Here is a 20,694-nt window from a genome sequence, read left to right as displayed (position 1 = left end):
ATAGTAACCCTTCTCACTCTTTAAAAAATGACGGTGGTACCAAGGAGCTCCTAGCTTAAAGAGCTGTATTATCAGTGATGTAGAAATTATAGTAATAGCTCTCTTCAGTGCTTACTATATGTCATTGTGCTGGGTGCTTTAAAACCTAGTACCTTTATTTAATCCTTGTAGCAACCGTAGGAAGTACCATTTCCATTTTACAGGTAAGGAAACTGAGGAACAGAGTCTGAATTTACTTGTCCGAGGTCAGACAGCTAGTAAAGGGTGAGATGGGATTTGAACCTCATTCATCTCCCTTACTCCAGTGCTTCTGCTTGTTACCTATCCAAACACGTTCCCTAAGACTTTTATTTGCTTATTAATTTGACTTGAACCAGCTTGAACTGATTTCTCTCAGATTTAATTTTCATGGCTAAATGCAAGAGTCCTGTACCAACTTATTTTTAGTTTAAAAGGAGTTTAGGGCTTCCCTGGTGGCGCAGTGGTTGAGAGTCCGCCTGCCGATGCAGGGGACACGGGTTCGTACCCCAGTCCAGGAAGATGCCACATGCCACGGAGCGGCTGGGTCCGTGAGCCGTGGCCGCTGAGCCTGTGCGTCCGGAGCCCGTGCTCCGCAACGGGAGAGGCCACAACAGTGAGAGGCCCATGTACCGCAAAAAAAAAAAAAAAAAAAAAAAAAAAGGAGTTTAATGAGAAAAATGTTTACTCATTAAGGAGAATAGTGATAATAAAGTTAAGCATGAACTAGGGCCCTCACTGCTCTGATGCACTTTGATTTGAAGTAGAGTTGGATTTATTTGGTTGTTAATGAGCTTCATTACTTTTCTTCATTATTTGCATTTTGATACCATTTGTAGTGAGTTCACTTTGCCTTTGCAATATTAGGTACAGTAGTGTTGAAGGGAAATGAAAGATTTTTCGATGACAGAAAGTTAATATTTTAGAGGATGTAGGAAAGACTGAAGTAAAAAGGAATTAAGAGGTTTGGGGCATGTTATTTAGAGCAGATTGTGTTACTATATGGAAGAGAAAGATTTCCAGTTTCTGTCAATGTCAGAAGGGAAATGGTATTTCCGTTTGTGGAAAGAAGTTAGATACTGTAGTGTCCTAAACACTTAGCCTTATCAGGATTTAAGAGTTTGCATATTAAGCATTCCCGTAGCAAATGTACACTGAGTGCCTCCCAGGGCCAAGCACTGTTCTAAGCATTGGGGATGCAAGAGGAACAAAAGAAAACAGCATTCTTGTCCTCCGGGAGGTAACATTCCACTGGAGGAAGGTGGGGATGGAGGATGGAGACAGTAAATAAAATACTTTATAAAAATTAAAATATATCCAGTCAGATGGTAACAGTTGCTTAGAAAAAAAATAAAGCAGTGAAGAGGGATAGGGAGCACCAGAGAAGGAGCAGAAGCAGTTTTTTTTGTTTGTTTTTGTTTTTAACATCTTTATTGGAGTATAATTGCTTTACAATAGTGCGTTAGTTTCTGCTTTATAACAAAGTGAATCAGTTATAAATATACATATGTCCCCATATCTCTTCCCTCTTGCATCTCCCTCCCTCCCACCCTCCCTATCCCACCTCCTAGGTGGTCACAAAGCACCGAGCTGATCTCCCTGTACTATGCAGCTGCCTCTCACTAGCTATCTATTTTACGTTTGGTAGTGTATATATGTCCATGCCACTCTCTCACTTTGTCACAGCTTACCCTTCCCCCTCCCCATATCCTCAAGTCCATTCTCTAGTAGGTCTGTGTCTTTATTCCCGTCTTACCACTAGGTTCTTCATGACATTTTTTTTTCCTTAGATTCCGTATATATGTGTTAGCATGCAGTATTTGTCTTTCTCTTTCTGACTTCCTTCACACTGTGTGACAGACTCTAGGTCCATCCACCTCACTACAAATAACTCAATTTCATTTCTTTTTATGGCTGAGTAATATTCCATTGTATACATGTGCCACAACTTCTTTATCCATTCATCCGATGATGGACACTTAGGTTGCTTCCATCTCCTGGCTTTTGTAAATAGAGCTGCAGTGAACATTTTGGTACATGACTCTTTTTGAATTATGGTTTTCTCAGTGTATATGCCCAGTAGTGGGATTGCTGGGTCATATGGTAATTCTATTTGTAGTTTTTTAAGGAACCTCCATACTGTTCTCCATAATGGCTGTACCAATTCACATTCCCACCAACAGTGCAAGAGTGTTCCCTTTTCTCCACACCCTCTCCAGCATTTATTGTTTCTAGATTTTTTGATGATGGCCATTCTGACCGGTGTGAGATGATATCTCATTGTAGTTTTGATTTGCATTTCTCTAATGATTAATGATGTTGAGCATTCTTTCATGTGTTTGTTGGCAATCTGTATATCTTCTTGGGAGAAATGTCTATTTAGGTCTTCTGCCCATTTTTGGATTGGGTTGTTTGTTTTTTTGATATTGAGCTGCTTGTAAATTTTGGAGATAAATCCTTTGTCAGTTGCTTCATTTGCAAATATTTTCTCCCATTCTGAGGGTTGTCTTTTGGTCTTGTTTATGGTTTCCTTGCTGTGCAAAAGCTTTGAAGTTTCATTGGGTCCCATTTGTTTATTTTTGTTTTTCTTTCCATTTCTCTAGGAGGTGGGTCAAAAAGGATCTTGCTGTGATTTATGTCATAGAGTGTTCTGCCTATGTTTTCCTCTAAGAGTTTGATAGTGTCTGGCCTTACATTTAGGTCTTTAATCCATTTTGAGTTTATTTTTGTGTATGGTGTTAGGGAGTGTTCTAATCTCATACTTGCACCTGGCCAGTTTTCCCGGCACCACTTATTGAAGAGGCTGTCCTTTCTCCACTGTACATTTCTGCCTCCTTTATCAAAGATAAGGTGACCATATGTGCATGGGTTTATCTCTGGGCTTTCTATTCTGTTCCATTGATCTATATTTCTGTTTTTGTGCCAGTACCATACTGTCTTGATTACTGTAGCTTTGTAATATAGTCTGAAGTCAGGGAGCCTGATTCTTCTAGCTCCGTGTTTTGTTCTCAAGATTGCTTTGGCTATTCGGGGTCTTTTGTGTTTCCATACAAATTGTGAAATTTTTTGTTCTAGCTCTGTGAAAAATGCCAGTAGTAGTTTGATAGGGATTGCATTGAATCTGTAGATTGCTTTGGGTAGTAGAGTCATTTTCACAATGTTGTTAAACCAAATAAAGAAAAAGAAAAAGTCTTTTCTTATGCAACAATTAAACTAAAGCGGATGTCTCCTAGCAATAATGGATTCCAGGAAGCAGTGGAGTGATAGCCTCAAAGTGCTGAGGGAAAGTAAGTGTCAGCTACAATCTTGTAATCACATGAACTATCATTCAAAAATAAACTCAAAGTCACTTTAAAATTTCCAAAGACTGAAAGAGTTTACTACTCATGGATCCTCATTAAAGGACTGAAGGATGAACTTCAGTCAGAAGAGTGAATCTACAGGCATGGGATTTTTTTAAAAAGAGTGGTCTGATTGATAAAATGTTGATAATTTAGTTAACCATTCTTTTAAAAATTGGGTTTTTTTTTTTAAAGGTAAAATTAAACGCTAGACAACAATCATGAAATGGAATGTTCTGTAGTGGTTATAGTGGACTCAGAATAAAATTTCTGGATAATTTTAGAATTTGAGAATAAGAAAAATTATTAGCATGTATGTCAAAATAACATTTGTTAGTAATCCTACATTCAGGTGGAATAGGGAATGGCAAATAATTGTTACTATGAAGACTAAATTTCGGAGACTTGCCATACAAGATACCAAAAACTATTATAAAGCCAGAGTAATTAAGACAGTGTGGTATTGACACATATATGTCCCATAGACTGTGGGAACAGAATAGAGATACACATAAACAGAAATTTGTTATATGTTAGAGCCACATTGTCCAGTAGCTACGACTACATAAGGCTTATTTAAAATTTAAATGTATGGTACCTAGCATTAATAACTGCAACACTGGCTCTCAGCAGTCTGGTGTTCTCATATTTAGTGCTATTTTAAAGTATTTTTGAAGATATATCTTTGTGGGGTTTGGGGATATTTTTTAAAACCTTATGTATATATGCCTTGGGACATAGCCAGGGAATTATATTTTCTAATTTCAAACTGAATGCTGCTACATGTGTTTTAAAAAAACTTCTCTTCTGTATTTCCCTTATCTCGAGAGGAGAAAGAAAATTGTCACATCAAATCTGTTGTAAAAATAATCCTAACTAATTCAGAAACTTTCCAAATAAGCAAAATTTAAAATTGAGAGTACTGAAATTGATTGAGATATCCCTGATGAAATTAAGAGATGGCAAATTGGAAATGTTTTCTCTGACACAGCTAAAAGCTCATTAGCAATAATAAGATTGCAGTTTCCGCAAAAATAAAGAAGTAATTAAAAGAAGAGAGGGACCTCAAAGAAGAGATCAAACGATTTGAAGATGGAGTCAGAAGATGTGGAATTATATTACCATTATGTTGCCTCAAGTTAATATACAGAGATTTTTCAGCAGCTGGAAAAATTTGCACAAAAATATGCTCACAACTCATTTGCAGTGCTAGTAATGCATTTGTAAAATTATGCTGTCAGAAAAAATCAAATTCATTTTTCGTTTTCAATTTTTTGGGATTCTTGCCATTTTTATTACTTCATGTGGTTTATTTTTAGATAATATTTCACTTTATTTTTCTGCTGCATTGTATTAGGATGATAGTGTATGCCCACTTATATTTTTACCAGTTTATATTTTTATTTGATGCTCTGAAATGTTATTAATGTTTTTGAGGTGTATTGAACATTTAATTTTACTTGTTAAAACATGAATTCTGAATTAAAAAAAATAAAATAACCAGTATTTATGCTAATGTTTCCATATTATATAAAATAAGTATTGAAATATCCATACTTTCATTTTGCTTTAATATTTCATTTCTAGCTAACATGTGCCTGCTATGGAAGGAGGTAACAAATATTGGTTTATTATTTCTAAGTAATTCCTACTTCTTAGACATCAAAAGACTTTCAAGAAGTAGTCATATGAACATGGTTTCCCTTTTTTTGTGTGTGTGAGGTTTTTTTTTGAAAGTTTTTCAGCTTTATTTGAAATCAGTAGTAGACAAAGTAAAACAACATTTTATTATTTTCACCTAGAAGATTAACAAAGGTCAGTCTCACCATGTTGATGAAGAGTCACTATCTCTCTCTTTTTTTTTTTTTGGTGTTTCATGTAACTTTTTAAGAAATTTTATTTTATTGAAGTATAGTTGATTACAATGTGTTAGTTTCTGGTGTACAGCAGAGTGATTCAGAGTGATTATACACATATATATACATTCTTTTTCATATTCTTTTCCATTATGATTTATCATAGTATACTGAATATAGTTCCCCATGCTATACAGTAGGACCTTGTTATTTATCTTTTTAGTGTAGTTATGGTCTGTGGCCACCTTCAGTGGGTGTCTTCATTCCTAAATGGTTGTCACCATTTAGACCTTACGTATGCTAATTTCCAGACTCCACTGAACGTATGTTTGAATGCATACTTTACATTACATTTGTACCATACATTCGTTTAACCATAAAAGTATGAAATGAGCACTTAGTTTGCAGTAGGCACTGCTAGACACTGTGGATCATGTTATCAAGACAGGCAAGCTCCTGCCCTCAAAGAACTTATTTTCAAATGGAGATATACAGGAAATGATTAACCAAATAAGCAAATAGTAAAATTATAGATTGTGGTAAGAACAGGAATGAAGTAAACCGGGTGATGTGAGAAGTAAGTTGTGGGGATAAGTACCTTTGAGCTGAGACCTGAGTGCTGAGAATGAGCCAGTTAAGTGAAGATCTATCTTCACTTAAGAGGAAGTACATTCCCGTAGAGGGGAGAGTAAGTGCAAAGGCCGTAAGGTAGAAAAGAGCTTCAGGGAGCATGAAGGAGGCAGGCGGGGCTAGAGTATAGAGAGCAAGAAGCGGGGATGGTGAAAGCTAAAATTGGGGAGGTAGGCAGGAGCGAAATCATTCAGGGCTTTTGTAGGCCATGGTAAGGGTTTTAAATGTTATCTTAAATGTGTTGGGTTGCCATCGACTTATTTAAAGCAGAGGAATGACATGAAGTGATTTGTGTTTTTGAAAGATTTTGTTTACATGTGGAAAATGAATTGTAGAGGGGTGAAGGTATAAGTGGAGAATGGTTAGGAGTTTTTTGGAGTAGGCTAGATAAAAGGTCATACTTGGACCATGGGAATCACTAAAAAGTTTTTTTTAGCTTGGAAGTGATGTTCACAAAGAATGAAATGAGAAAATGAACATGGCAACCTAGTGTAGATTGACTGGGATGGGGGTGATAGGGGAGAGAACGAGACTGAGAGACCAATTGGGAAAGCATTGGAAAACTTCTCATATAAGGTTGTTTGTCAGAATGCAAAGTAAGAGTTGAAATAGTATAAATGGAAAGGAAAAAATTTGAGAGACAACGAAAGAAGAGTTGACAGGACTTTGTGTCTGATTCAGTGTCAGGAGAAAAGAAGGCATCAAGGATGGTGATTAGAAACGTGGTTTACTAGAGTCCCATCTGTATATCTTGCCTTCACCTCAACATCATATCTGCGTACACACACACACACACCAACAAAAACTCTGTACCACTGACAGAAATTTGGAAGTGTTTCTGTTGGGGGGGGAGCAGTGTGGAGTGTTGGGTGTTAGATGTGATGCGGAAGTGGAAGCAAGATATCCAGATGGGTCTGTGTATAGAACTGCCTTGTGTACTCACATTCCAGTGTACAGTACTGTTACTATCTCTTTCGATTTCTCTGCTCACTCTGCCCTTTCAGAGCACCAGATTCTTAAGAATTGCCTCTGAGTTCCTGCAGGGCAGAAATCTTTTTACCTGTTGTTACCAAGATGGGGAAATACTTTTGCCCTTAATTCAGGCTGAATTTCTTTAAGGGGAACTTTCACTAGGAAACTAAGCAAAAAATCTAGCATTTTATATTTATATATTGCATTATAGTTTTCAAAGTCCTTTTGTAGATAGGGCAGATATTATTATCCCAATTTTACAAATGAGGAAACCAAGGCTCTTAGAGACTGACTGCTTAAGATCGTACCGTAGAAAATGGCAGTTAGGACCTAAGATGCAAATCTTTTGATTAATATGTAGCCCTCAGTGCCTATCATAAAGAATAGTTCTTGATAAATTCACAGAGCAAAAATCTCTTGATTCAAGTCTTTAGGTCTGCCTTTACTGTTTATAGCTTATGATCACCTAACTGGTTAGGTTTCTAGCTTCAGTCTTACCTAGATTGAGAGGGAAGTGGTACCTTTAGGTTAGCAGAACCCTGACACTGAAATTTGATAGAATTCTTCATTTTTTCTGGAAGTTATTTTTTAGTCTTTTATCCAGTTGTCAGTCCCCTTAGGCCTTCCCCTCTGACCTTACACTTACACACATTGTCTTTGCTTCTATATGTCATGGTCCTCTGGATGGGGAAGGCACCTTCTTCCCTGGTGGAAATGGGAGTGAGCCTTAGAAGTGAGTGAGCCTTAGAAGGAACCAGAAGCTGGCTGAAGAGATGGACAGTTGTACAGACAGATTTCTTCCTGCTCGAGGTAGCCAAAAGGGGGCTAAAGAAGAGGTTGAGAGATGTAAATGGGAGACATTTTATAAGGCGTGATAGAGTAGAAAGGGTAAAAGATAATCCAGAAATAGTTGTGCTAAGAGAGAGTTCAGGGTTAGGATCTGGGTGGTGGAACCAAGTTCCAGAGGACAAAGTCCAAGGAAGGGAGCCTGAAGTGAAGTGGAGATAAAGATATTTGACATTGAGAAATTTGAGGAACTCTTGGGTTAAATCTTTTTTAAGTGATAAGTTACACACAGGAAACCATCCAATAAAATATAATTAAAAACTAAAATTTGGGCCAGAGAAGTTAGAAGGCAAGTGGTATGAAAAGGCAGTATATACTGTAAAAAATTTTAGGTTCATTTGTATTTGTATTACTGGGGGGGATGGGGGGATGTGCTAGAATATCAATAAATTTAACAGTTACTTTGAACTCAAAAGTTTGCCTTTAGTTTGTTTTTGTATCTGTTCTTATGCTTTTCTGTAGTTTAAAATGCTAAACATTTCATTTCCTAGATCATTTTCCCAAATCCAAAGCTTGTGAATTCTGAGAATGTAATTTGCTTCATTTATCTAAATATAAGAAATTTATCCTCCCATCTATTGTTTGAAGACCATGAAGTAATCATCTTTTCATAGTATTTTAAAGAATAATTTTCCTATCATAATTATCTTTGCTTGACAATGCAGTTCTCTTGAGTACAAGGACAAATGTTCAAAGTAGCAATTGTTCAAACTTAAAAAAAAAAGACTCTTCCTAACAGTTTTATAGTACATCATGACACTATCTACAGTTCATACAGAAAAAACATTTTGAAATGAAGACATTTACCATATTATTCCCAGTCTCTTTAGTATTTGTCACAGACCAAATGACAAAATACTAAATCATTTTAAGAGACTGAAAATAAGGACCAGAAGGAAAATGAGGTTTGTATTTGCTAAACCTGACAAACAATTTTAATTGACAATGTTAAGAAAATAACTCTGCTGAGAAGACATTTCAGTGCATCTGGAAGAGCCATGTATCTATTAAAACTTGAGACCTTAATCACTGACCACTCTTTCCCATATTGGTCACAATGGCCTGGTAGGTCTTTGGGCAGTCTATAAAAATAGTTCCATGGGAAACTGATACAGGGATTTGCCAGCCCCTATTCCTGTTTCTGAAAGATACCCTAGAACCTGATTACACCAGACCTAAGTAAACTGAGCCAACTCACTGATCCAATGTGTGGGAGCCAGGTCTCAGTCAGGAAGAGGATTGCTGTGATGCATTGTCCCTCTATGCAGAATTGCTGTTCTACTGAAGAAGCTACCAGGACTGCTGATTCAGTTCCACTTTACAATACTGGCATTTCCCACTTCTTGCCCCACATCTTAGGTTCCTAAGTGGCAGCATGAGGAAAACTCCAGCCAAAAAATACAGCTTCTGCTTGTAATCCTATACTTATTTTTATCCTCATAAGCTGGGCTAAAAAACCAGAAAAAACCTAGTGGGGAAAAAAAAAATCCCTATTTCTCTTTCTTGAACCTAGAGCCATTTCTAAGCATATAACTCACTACTTTCTTTTCTCAGGGTATCAAAAGATGCCTCCCGAAATAGGCTACCCACAGCCCAAAGGAGAGACAGCAGGAAAAGAACCAAAGGCTCCCTTTAAAGCCTCAGACACTCCTCAACTTTCTTATTAGAACTCTGTACTCACTTCCTACCAAAGGTCTCATCCTTAGTTCTTATTTCCAGTGGGGAGAAAGAGGAAATTACTACCCCATATGGTATCTATACAAATAAACATGCCATTTTTGAAGGTTTGGCTACGTGAGCCCCTTAGGCCTGTCTTTAGTCACTTCTTCATTGCGCATTCTTATTATTTACCAGGGTCCCTAGAGGTTGGAATGAGTGGAGTAGGATGTGGGTCTAATGATGATGTGTAAGGAGTTCCTGATTTTTAAGGGTCTACCTAGGCCATAAGTGTAAACATCATGGAGCTCTAGACTAGAGTGATTTGCATAGCCTTACCAGCAGTCAGACCACACCTCAAAGTCCACTAGGTCCTCTCTTGGGTTGTATAGCTTAGGGAGGGTCCTGTGTCACTAGAACGGGTGTTTTATATTAAGGATGCAATACATGCTAGCTTCCATTTAGCACATAATTCAGAGCATGAATGGGAACAGATTATAGGAGAACTGTGAAAGCCTATTATGTTGAAGATGATGTACCTTATATTTCTACCATAGATGGTGAATAGGGCTAGAACCTTAGAGGTGAGGGTTGGCATGTAAAGTTACAGCCTCTCTGGTTCCCAGTATCCTTATTTGTAAAACAGGGAGATTGGGTTCGATGATCTAGGTTAGATGATCCTGGATGGCCCTTCAGCTGTAAAAATTTCATAGAAATACTTAAGTTTCTCCTAAGAACACAGTCTTGTGCTTTCAGATTATTTGAGGTGAAGTCCGGTTAAATTTTGTGAACTATTTAGGAAATAAGGAATAATTTACAAAAGTTGTAATTCCTGTATTTTAAAATAACACCAAAGAAATGAATAAGAAAGTCATTTTTGTAGCACTTTAACAATTCTGTATAAATGAAGTCTGATAAGGTGGGTTTAATGAGGTTTAGATTATTTTAAAGGCCTGGAATCATATTTATGCTATTCATTTGCTTGGTAAACTGGTCTTTTTTTTTTTTTTTTTTTCGGCCGTGTTGCACGGCTTGCGGGATCTTAGTTCCCCAGCCAGGGATTGAACCTGGGCCAAGGCACTGAAAGCGCTGAGTCCTAACCAGCGGACTGCCAGGGAATATTCTCTTCTCTTTTCTTTTCGTTTTTCATTGAGATATGATTGGCATACAACATTATATTAGGTAAACTTTTCTTTTTTAAGGAAAATTGAACTTCATCCCAATTCTGAACAGTTTCAAAATTAGTGAGAATTATAATAAGTGACTGTGAAATGGGACAAAGGGAAACTTCAAAGGCCCTCACCCCTCTTGCTTGTTCTAGATGCTCACATTGCTCTTGAAGCCCAGGTAGGCCACAAGGTGGCACCATTAGTTCATGTAAATAAAATACAGCTGTGTCTAGGAAAAAACTGATTTTTAAAAAAATCAGATAACTTTATTACAGAAGTACTACATGTGCATGAAAGACTTCGCATTGCAGTGGGCCCACAACTCTCATTTCCCCCTCAGTGGAGATATGATCTGCTGCCACAACTGCTTTTCCCTCCTCCCCTGAGACGTAACGTCAGTGAGGTCAGAGGCCCAGGAATTGTGTCACCTTCACCGCAGGACTGAGGGGTCACTCTAGGCAGGTAACATCAACCTGCTGCTTCCTTTCCAGAACCTCTGACTGCCTCGGGCGGGACACCTGACTTTCTGATTCGCCAGGTTGTAATCCTTCCATTAAGGTGCCTCTTAATTAATGACATCCGTTTGCTGGTTTGAAAATAAATTAAATATTGACAGATTAAAAAAAAAAAGACTTCACATTGACCTCTCAGTGCTTATTTAATGTCTTTATTATATAATTACAGATTATAAATTGGAAACTTCTATGGGAGGAGGTTTCTTGCTAAGAATTTTAAACACGGTAAACAGTAAAAATTTTGGAAAATACTGAAAGGCATTAGAGTAAAATAAAATATCCAGGGCTTCCCTAGTGGCGCAGTGGTTGAGAGTCCGCCTGCCGATGCAGGGGACACGGTTCGTGGCCCTGTCTGGGAAGATCCCACATGCCGCGGAGCGGCTGGGCCCGTAAGCCATGGCCGCTGAGCCTGCGCGTCCGGAGCCTGTGCTCCGCAACGGGAGAGGCCACAACAGTGAGAGGCCCGCGTACCGCAAAAAGATAAAAAAATAAAATATCCAAGATAAACAATGTTCTCTTTGTGAAAAGTTAATTTTTATTTATTTTAAACCAGTATCTTTCTGAAATTTGAATTGTAACTAAATTTAAATAATGCAAGAAATAATAAGTAATATAAATATTGCAGGAAATATATATCAGAAACTCTTGTTTGGTGTGTTTTGATTTCCTGATAGAGAAATAAAAACTTAGGCAAGTGTTTTCTCACTATCCCAACAAGTAAGAAATAGTTGAGAATAACAAGTCCAGGAATGTAGTCACTCCCTGTAAAGTGGAAAGTATTTCCAAATATTTTTATTTTTCTCACACTTAAAAAAGTTTACTTTGTGTGAAATGATTGCAAAGAATTAATCAGAATATATGTGTTAGACTGATGCTTCCTGTAAAGTAAAAAACATTTCCAGATATGTTTTTATCTGTTTTTCCACAGTTTAAAAAGTTTACTTTTAATGAAATAATTCTGAGTTAATTCGGAGTGTGTGGGCTAGTCTGATGTTTCCCTTTATATAACCTTTGATGAAAAGATTTGCTAAACTACTTCATTATGTAAAAAGAATCTTACGAAAACAAACTTAGGGACTTAGTTTTTTCACCCATAAAATGAGGATAACGATAGTACTTACTGTATAGGTTTTTTTCATGAGGACTAAATTAGTTATTACAGGAAAAACCCTTAAACAGTACCTGGAGTAATAATAACTTAATAAATGTTAAACATGTTGCTAAGCAGTTGTTTGCAGAGTAATAGCAAACATACAAATAAATCATTTTTCCTTTTTAATTATAAATAATAAACATAACAATAAATATTTATAAACATAAATAAATCCTTTGTTCCCTAAGAGCACCACCTAAGTAATACCCGATTAGCCTACTTTTAATTATTATATGAACTTAAACACAACTGGCCTTTCTTAAGGTAGCATCTGTAATTCACACATTTGAAATTAACCTCCCCTTTAGTGCATTAAACCGTTTTTAATTATGAAGTAATTGATAGCTTGGCATTGAAGAAATCACAAGATTAAAAATTTTACCAGATTCGACTTGGAAATACCATAAAACGTGTTCTCCACAGATTTAAATATAAAGTAAAAATGTTTCTGTGGTGGGTCCAGATTTATCTAAAAATTACTCTTTTTGAACTTCTGTTAATTATTTTTGAGCCTTGGAAGTAAAATTCAGAAGGTTCTACTTATAAACTTCCTGCTTTAAATGTTCTTCATGGTACTGCGATAGCCTGAAAGGATAGTATTCTCAATTCTTTTTTTTTGTTTACTTACTACCATGCTTTCAAAAGGGGGGCTACCCTTTTCCTTTTTTTAAGAACTCAAATATTTACGTATTTTTTGCCTTTGTTTTGGTAGATACCTCAAAGGTTGAAATATGGAATCCTACCCGTAAGATTTATGTGAATCTCAGACCCAAGACAATCTTCAAAACAGCAGATAAATAAGGATCCTAAATCCAACTTAGTTTAAGATCAACTGTAAACCAGGATGTTGGAAGTTTTATAGTGAGCAAAACGAGCATTGCATCAAGATTGCTATCACAGTAAAACCATTTGCCAATAAAAAAATGAAATGGGTTCCCCAGCCTTACATTATAGTCAGATCCATCTGTGTCACATCTTTTAAATACATTGCCTGAAAACCCATTGTGATAGTCAAATTTTGACCAAAAATATTATTTTAAAATTCTCTTAGACATCTACATTTTGATTGGCTTAAAATGTCAGTGAATTTGAATTTGTGTAATAATTAGAAAAGTATAGGGAAAATTCTTTTTTAGTGTGCTAAGAAATTCAGTAAGAAAATTATGGTACATGCGTACAATATAACATGACCATTAAAAATTGTAATAGAAGACTGGTAACATGGAAGCATGTTCACAGTATAATTTTAAAAGTTTAACATTAGTATGTATATTATGAATTTAAAAAAATATAGAGAGAAAAAAGCTGTGAGACCATAGCACCAAAATGTTAATGATAGTTATTTCTAGTTGGTAGGATTATGAGTAACTTATTTTCTTCTCTTCATATTTATTTTAAGAATTTCACAATGAACTGTAGAACTAGTCATAAGAAAAAAAATGTTACTTTAAAATCCTGTTACAATGAACTTAATTGAGTGTACATTCAGCAAAGAATTATTGGATTCTCTCACGTCTAGATTTCAAGAAATAACACGTCAGGCACTGTGTAATCTGCCAGGGTGCACAGACAGGTCAGACCCATTTTTTATCTTCTAGAGGAAGACTGTCAGGAATTTTAGAAAACGGTTCTGAACAAGTAACAAAGCTTTGTATGAACTGTTTTCTCCTGGTTATCTTCATAACTGTATAGAAGCTGCATGACATACTGCAAATATTATAGACTAAATTTGAAGTCCACTCTGCCACGTACAGTAATATGGCCTTAAACATATTAAGGCCATATTAAGGCCACTTTTCTGAGCCTTGCAAATTATTAAGACCACTCTATTAGAGAAGTATAGCTGCTGAAGATAAACAGACTGAAGAAATATATTATCGATATTTTGGGAAGGGGTTTAAATTATTGTTAAAATGTTTACTTGCTCACAGCTAAATTTCTTTTAGGTTGAGCTTTTTTTTTTACCCTTTCCTAATATCTGTGGAATCTGTGCAGTGCTTAGGTTTTAAGAACAGTAATTCTAAAGTGCAAGCAGTTAGGATTTAATGAATTCATTGGATGTTCTTGTTTTATGGTTCTTTGAGGTTATTTTATATTTTAAAAACAACTGTATCCTTTTAAAAGGGTAAGAATAACTAAGTGAGGTATAGTGAATCCAGATTTGGGGGTTCCATTTACTGTATGTCATTCTCAGATTTAGTACTTTGACATTAGAATATGCAGGCATTGAGATCTGATAGCACATCTCTTCAGGTGTGCCATTTTTCCCTTGAATTTTGTTGAAGTGTCTGGTGCTTTGATCTCTGACCAAAGTTGCTATATAGGCATAAGGCTGTCAGTCCATTTGAACCATTTGTAGCACTTAGTCTTGCCTTTCCCAGTGACCTTTCAAAATGAAAAATAAATCAATACATTCTGTATGGTTGGTGATATTTGGTATGGAAGACCAATTTAAAGTTATGTTATAATAAGTATATGTTAAAATAGAACACGTTTTCTCCATTTGTTCTTTTTTTTCCCATTTTTTTAAACATCTTTATTGGAGTATAATTGCTTTACAATGATGTGTTAGTTTCTGCTTTATAACAAAGTGAATCAGTTATACATATACATATGTTCCCATATCTCTTCCCTCTTGCGTCTCCCTCCTTCCCACCCTCCCTATCCCACCCCTCTAGGTGGTCACAAAGCACCTAGCTGATCTCCCTGTGCTATGCGGCTGCTTCCCACTAGCTCTCCATTTTACTTTTGGTAGTGTATATATGTCCATGCCACTCTCTCGCTTTGTCACAGCTTACCCTTCCCCCTCCCCATATCCTCAAGTCCATTCTCTAGTAAGTCTGTGTCTTTATTCCTGTCTTGCCCCTAGGTTCTTCATGACCTTTTTTTTTTTCTTAAATTCCATATATATGTGTTAGCATATGGTATTTCTTTTTCTCTTTCTGACTTACGTCACTCTGTATGACAGATTCTAGGTCCATCCACCTCACTACAAATAACTCAATTTCGTTTCTTTTTATGGCTGAGTAATATTCCATTGTATATATGTGCCACATCTTCTTTATCCATTCATCTGTTGATGGACACTTAGGTTGCTTCCATGTCCTGGCTATTGTAAATAGAGCTGCAATGAACATTTTGGTACATGACTCTTTTTGAATTATGGTTTTCTCAGTGTATATGCCCAGTAGTGGGATTGCTGGGTCGTATGGTAGTTCTATATGTAGTTTTTTAAGGAACCTCCATACTGTTCTCCATAGTGGCTGTATCAATTTACATTCCCACCAACAGTGCAAGAGTGTTCCCTTTTCTCCACACCCTCTCCAGCATTTATTGTTTCTAGATTTTTTGATGATGGCCATTCTGACCAGTGTGAGATGATATCTCATTGTAGTTTTGATTTGCATTTCTCTAATGATTAATGATGTTGAGCATTCTTTCATGTGTTTGTTGGCAATCTGTATATCTTCTTGGGAGAAATGTCTATTTAGGTCTTCTGCCCATTTTTGGATTGGGTTGTTTGTTTTTTTGATATTGAGCTGCATGAGCTGCTTGTAAGTTTTGGAGATTAATCCTTTGTCAGTTGCTTCATTTGCAAATATGTTCTCCCATTCTGAGGGTTGTCTTTTGATCTTGTTTATGGTTTCCTTTGCTGTGCAAAAGCTTTGAAGTTTCATTGGGTCCCATTTGTTTATTTTTGTTTTTCTTTCCATTTCTCTAGGAGGTGGGTCAAAAAGGATCTTGCTGTGATTTATGTCATAGAGTGTTCTGCCTATGTTTTCCTCTTAAGAGTTTGATAGTGTCTGGCCTTACATTTAGGTCTTTAATCCATTTTGAGTTTATTTTTGTGTATGGTGTTAGGGAGTGTTCTAATTTCATACTTTTACATGTACCTGTCCTGTTTTCCCAGCACCACTTATTGAAGAGGCTGTCTTTTCTCCACTGTGTATTCTTGCCTCCTTTATCAAAGATAAGGTGACCATATGTGCGTGGGTTCATCTCTGGGCTTTCTATCCTGTTCCATTGATCTATCTTTCTGTTTTTGTGCCAGTACCATACTGTGTTGATTACTGTAGCTTTGTAGTATAGTCTGAAGTCAGGGAGCCTGATTCCTCCAGCTGCATTTTTCTTTCTCAAGATTGCTTTGGCTATTTGGGGTCTTCTGTGTTTCCATACAAATTGTGAAATTTTTTGTTCTAGTTCTGTGAAAAATGCCATTGGTAGTTTGATAGGGATTGCATTGAATCTGTAGATTGCTTTGGGTAGTATAGTCATTTTCACAGTGTTGATTCTTCCAATCCAAGAACATGGTATATCTCTCCATCTATTTGTATCATCTTTAATTTCTTTCATCAGTGTCTTATAATTTTCTGCATACAGGTCTTTTGTCTCCTTAGGTAGGTTTACTCTTAGATATTTTATTCTTTTTGTTGCATTGGTAAATGGGAGGGTTTTCTTAATTTCACTTTCAGATTTTTCATCATTAGTGTATAGGAATGCCAGAGATTTCTGTGCATTAATTTTGTATCCTGTTACTTTATCAAATTCATTGATTAGCTCTAGTAGTTTTCCAGTAGCATCTTTAGGATTCTCTATGTATAGTATCATGTCATCTGCAAACAGTGACAGCTTTACTTCTTCTTTTCCAGTTTGGATTCCTTTTATTTCTTTTTCTTCTCTGATTGCTGTGGCTAAAACTTCCCAAACTATGTTGAATAATAGTGGTGAGAGTGGGCAACCTTGCCTTGTTCCTGATCTTAGTGGAAATGGTTTCAGTTTTTCACCATTGAGGATGATGTTGGCTGTGGGTTTGTCATATATGGCCTTTATTATGTTGAGGCAAGTTCCCTCTATGCCTACTTTCTGCAGGGTTTTTATCATAAATGGGTGTTGAATTTTGTCCAAAGCTTTCTCTGCATCGATTGAGATGATCGTATGGTTTTTGTCTTTTTTTTTTTTTTTGCGGTACGCAGTCCCCTCACTGCTGTGGCCTCTCCCGTTGCGGAGCACAGGTTCAGCGGCCACGGCTCACGGGCCCAGCCGCTCCGCGGCATGTGGGATCTTCCCAGATCGGGGCACAAACCCGTGTCCCCTGCATCGGCAGGCGGACTCTCAACCACTGTGCCACCAGGGAAGCCCAAGATGATTGTATGGTTTTTCTCCTTCAATTTGTTAATATGGTGTATCACATTGATTGATTTGCGTATATAGAAGAATCCTTGCATTCCTGGAATAAACCCCACTTGATCGTGGTGTATGATCCTTTTAATGTACTGTTGGATTCTGTTTGCTAGTGTTTTGTTGAGAATTTTTGCATCTATGTTCATCAATGATATTGGCCTGTAGTTTTCTTTCTTTGTGACATCTTTGTCTGGTTTTGGTATCAGGGTGATGGTGGCCTCGTACAATGAGTTTGGGAGAGTTCCTCCCTCTGCTATATTTTGGAAGAGTTTGAGAAGGATAGGTGTTAGCTCTTCTCTAAATGTTTGATAAAATTCGCCTGTGAAGCCATGTGGTCCTGGGCTTTTGTTTGTTGGAAGATTTTTAATCACAGTTTCAATTTCAGTGCTTGTGATTGGTCTGTTCATATTTTCTATTTCTTCCTGGTTCAGTCTCAGCATTTCTAAGAATGCCGAGTGCATTTCTAAGAATTTGTCCATTTCTTCCAGGTTGTCCATTTTATTGGCATAGAGTTGCTTGTAGTAATCTCTCGTGATCCGTTGTATTTCTGCAGTGTCAGTTGTTACTTCTCCTTTTTCATTTCTAATTCTATTGATTTTAGTCTTCTCCCTTTTTTTCTTGATGAGTCTGGCTAATGGTTTATCAATTTTGTTTATTTTCTCAAAGAACCAGCTTTTAGTTTTATTGATCTTTGCTATCGTTTCCTTCATTTCTTTTTCATTTATTTCTGATCTGATCTTTATGATTTCTTTCCTTCTGCTAACTTTGGGGTTTTTTTCTTCTTTCTCTGATTGCTTTAGATTCAAGTTTAGGTTGTTTATTTGAGATGTTTCCTGTTTCTTAAGGTAGGATTGTATTGCTATAAACTTCCCTCTTAGAACTGCTTTTGCTGCATACCATAGGTGTTGAGTCGTTGTGTCTCCATTGTCATTTGTTTTTAGGTATTTTTTGATTTCCTCTTTGATTTCTTCAGTGATCTCTTGCTTATTAAGTAGTGTATTGTTTAGCCTCCATGTGTTTGTATTTTTTACAGATCTTTTCCTGTAATTGATATCTAGTCTCATAACGTTGTGGTCGGAAAAGATACTTGATGCGATTTCAATTTCCTTAAATTTACCAAGGCTTGATTTGTGACCCAAGATGTGATCTATCCCGGAGAATGTTCCACGAGCACTTGAGAAGAATGTGTGTTCTGTTGTTTTTGGATGGAATGTCCTATAAATATCAATTAAGTCCATCTTGTTTAATGTATCATTTAAAGCTTGTGTTTCCTTATTTATTTTCATTTTGGATGATCTGTCCATGGGTGAAAATGGGGTGTTAAAGTCCCCTACTATGATTGTGTTACTGTCGTTTTCCCCTTATATGGCTGTTAGTATTTGCCTTATGTATTGAGGTGCTCCTATGTTGGGTGCATAAATATTTACAATTGTTATATCTTCTTCTTGGATCGATCCCTTGATCATTATGTAGTGTCCTTTTTTGTCTCTTGTAATAGTCTTTATTTTAAAGTCTATTTTGTCTGATATGAGAATTGCTACTCCAGCTTTCTTTTGATATCCATTTTCATGGAATATCTTTTTCCCTCCTCTCACTTTCAGTCTGTACGTGTCCCTAGGTCTGAAGTGGGTCTCTTGTAGACAGCATATATACAGGTCTTGTTTTTGTATCCATTCAGCGAGTCTGTGTCTTTTGGTGGGAGCATTTAATTCATTTACATTTAAGGTAATTATCAATATGTATGTTCCTATTCCCATTTCCTTAATTGTTTCGGGTTTGTTAATGTAGGTCTTTTCCTTCTCTTGTGTTTCCTGCCTAGAGAAGTTCCTTTAGCATTTGTTGTAAAGCTGGTTTGGTGGTGCTGAACTCTCTCAGGTTTTGCTTGTCTGTAAAGGTTTTAATTTCTCCATCAAATCTGAATGAGATCCTAGCTGGGTAGATTAATCTTGGTTGTAGGTTTTTCTCCTTCATCACTTTAAATATGTCCTGCCACTCCTGTCCTGCAGAGTTTCTGCTGAAAGATCAGCTGTTAACCTTATGGGGATTCCCTTGTGTGTTATTTGTTGTTTTTCCCTTGCTGCTTTTAATATGTTTTCTTTGTATTTAATTTTTGATAGTTTGATTAATATGTGTCTTGGAGTGTTTCTCCTGGGATTTATCCTGTATGGGACTCTCTGTGCTTCCTGAACTTGATTAACTATTTCCTTTCCCATGTTAGGGAAGTTTTCAACTTCCCTAATCTCTTCAAATATTTTCTCATTCCCTTTCTTTTTCTCTTCTTCTTCTGGAACCCCTATAATTCGAATGTTGGTGTGTTTAATGTTGTCCCACAGGTCTCTGAGACTCTCCTCAGTTCTTTTCATTCTTTTTTCTTTATTCTGCTCTGCAGAATATTTTATCTTCCAGGTCACTTATCCGTTCTTCTCCCTCAGTTATTCTGCTCTTGATCCCTTCTAGAGAATTTTTAATTTCATTTATTGTGTTGTTCATCACTGTTTGCTTTTTAGTTCTTCTAGGTCCTTGTTAAACGTTTCTTGTATTTTGTCTATTCTATTTCCAAGATTTTGGATCATCTTTACTATCATTATTCTGAATTCTTTTTCAGGTAGACTGCCTATTTCCTCTTCATTTATTAGGTCTGGTGGGTTTTTACCTTGCTCCTTTATCTGCTGTGTGTTTTTCTGTCTTTTCATTTTGCTTAACTTACTGTATGTTTCTCTGTCTTCTCATTTTGCTTAACTTACTGTGTTTGGGGTCTCCTTTTCGCAGGCTGCAGGTTCGCAGTTCCCTTTGTTTTTGGTGTCTGTCCCCAGTGGCTAAGGTTGGTTCAGTGGGTTGTGTAGGCTTCCTGGTGGAGGGGACTGGTGCCTGTGTTCTGGTGGATGAGTCTGGATCTTGTCTTTCTGGTGGGCATGTCCACGTCTGGTGGTGTGTTTTGGGGTGTCTGTGGCCTTATTATGATTTTAGGCAGCCTCTCTGCTAATAGATGGGGCTGTGTTCCTGTCTTGCTAGTTGTTTGGCATAGGGTGTCCAGCACTGTAGCTTGCTGGTCGTTGAGTAAAGCTGGGTTTTGGCATTGAGATGGAGATCTCTGGGAGATTTTCGCTGTTTGATATTACGTGGAGCTGGGAGGCCTCTTGTGGACCAGTGTCCTGAAGTTGGCTCTCCCAGCTCAGAGGCACAGCACTGACTCCTGGCTGGAGCACCAAGAGCCTTTCATCCGCACGGCTGGCACAAGGTGGCCATCCATGGTTTCATGTCAGCATCATCTCAGGCACAAACCTCCTTGTTTTTCCATTTTGTCTTTAAGTTACTTGTTGAAACAACTGGCCCGCGGTCCCAGGACTGTTGCGGCTT

General features: G+C 37.0%; 1 protein-coding gene across 5 annotated transcripts in view; it reads left to right on the top strand.

Annotated features, from left to right (window-relative positions):
* The window catches only part of ANKRD46 (ankyrin repeat domain 46), a 37,097-nt gene that overhangs the window by 728 nt on the left and 15,675 nt on the right, over positions 1 to 20,694 (top strand). The window lies entirely within an intron of this gene.

This window comes from Tursiops truncatus, chromosome 17 (genome assembly GCF_011762595.2).
Source record: "Tursiops truncatus isolate mTurTru1 chromosome 17, mTurTru1.mat.Y, whole genome shotgun sequence".
NCBI classification, from domain to species: domain Eukaryota; kingdom Metazoa; phylum Chordata; class Mammalia; order Artiodactyla; family Delphinidae; genus Tursiops; species Tursiops truncatus.
Note: the sequence above shows the minus strand (reverse complement) of the source record. Positions and strands in the feature narration are given on the sequence as shown.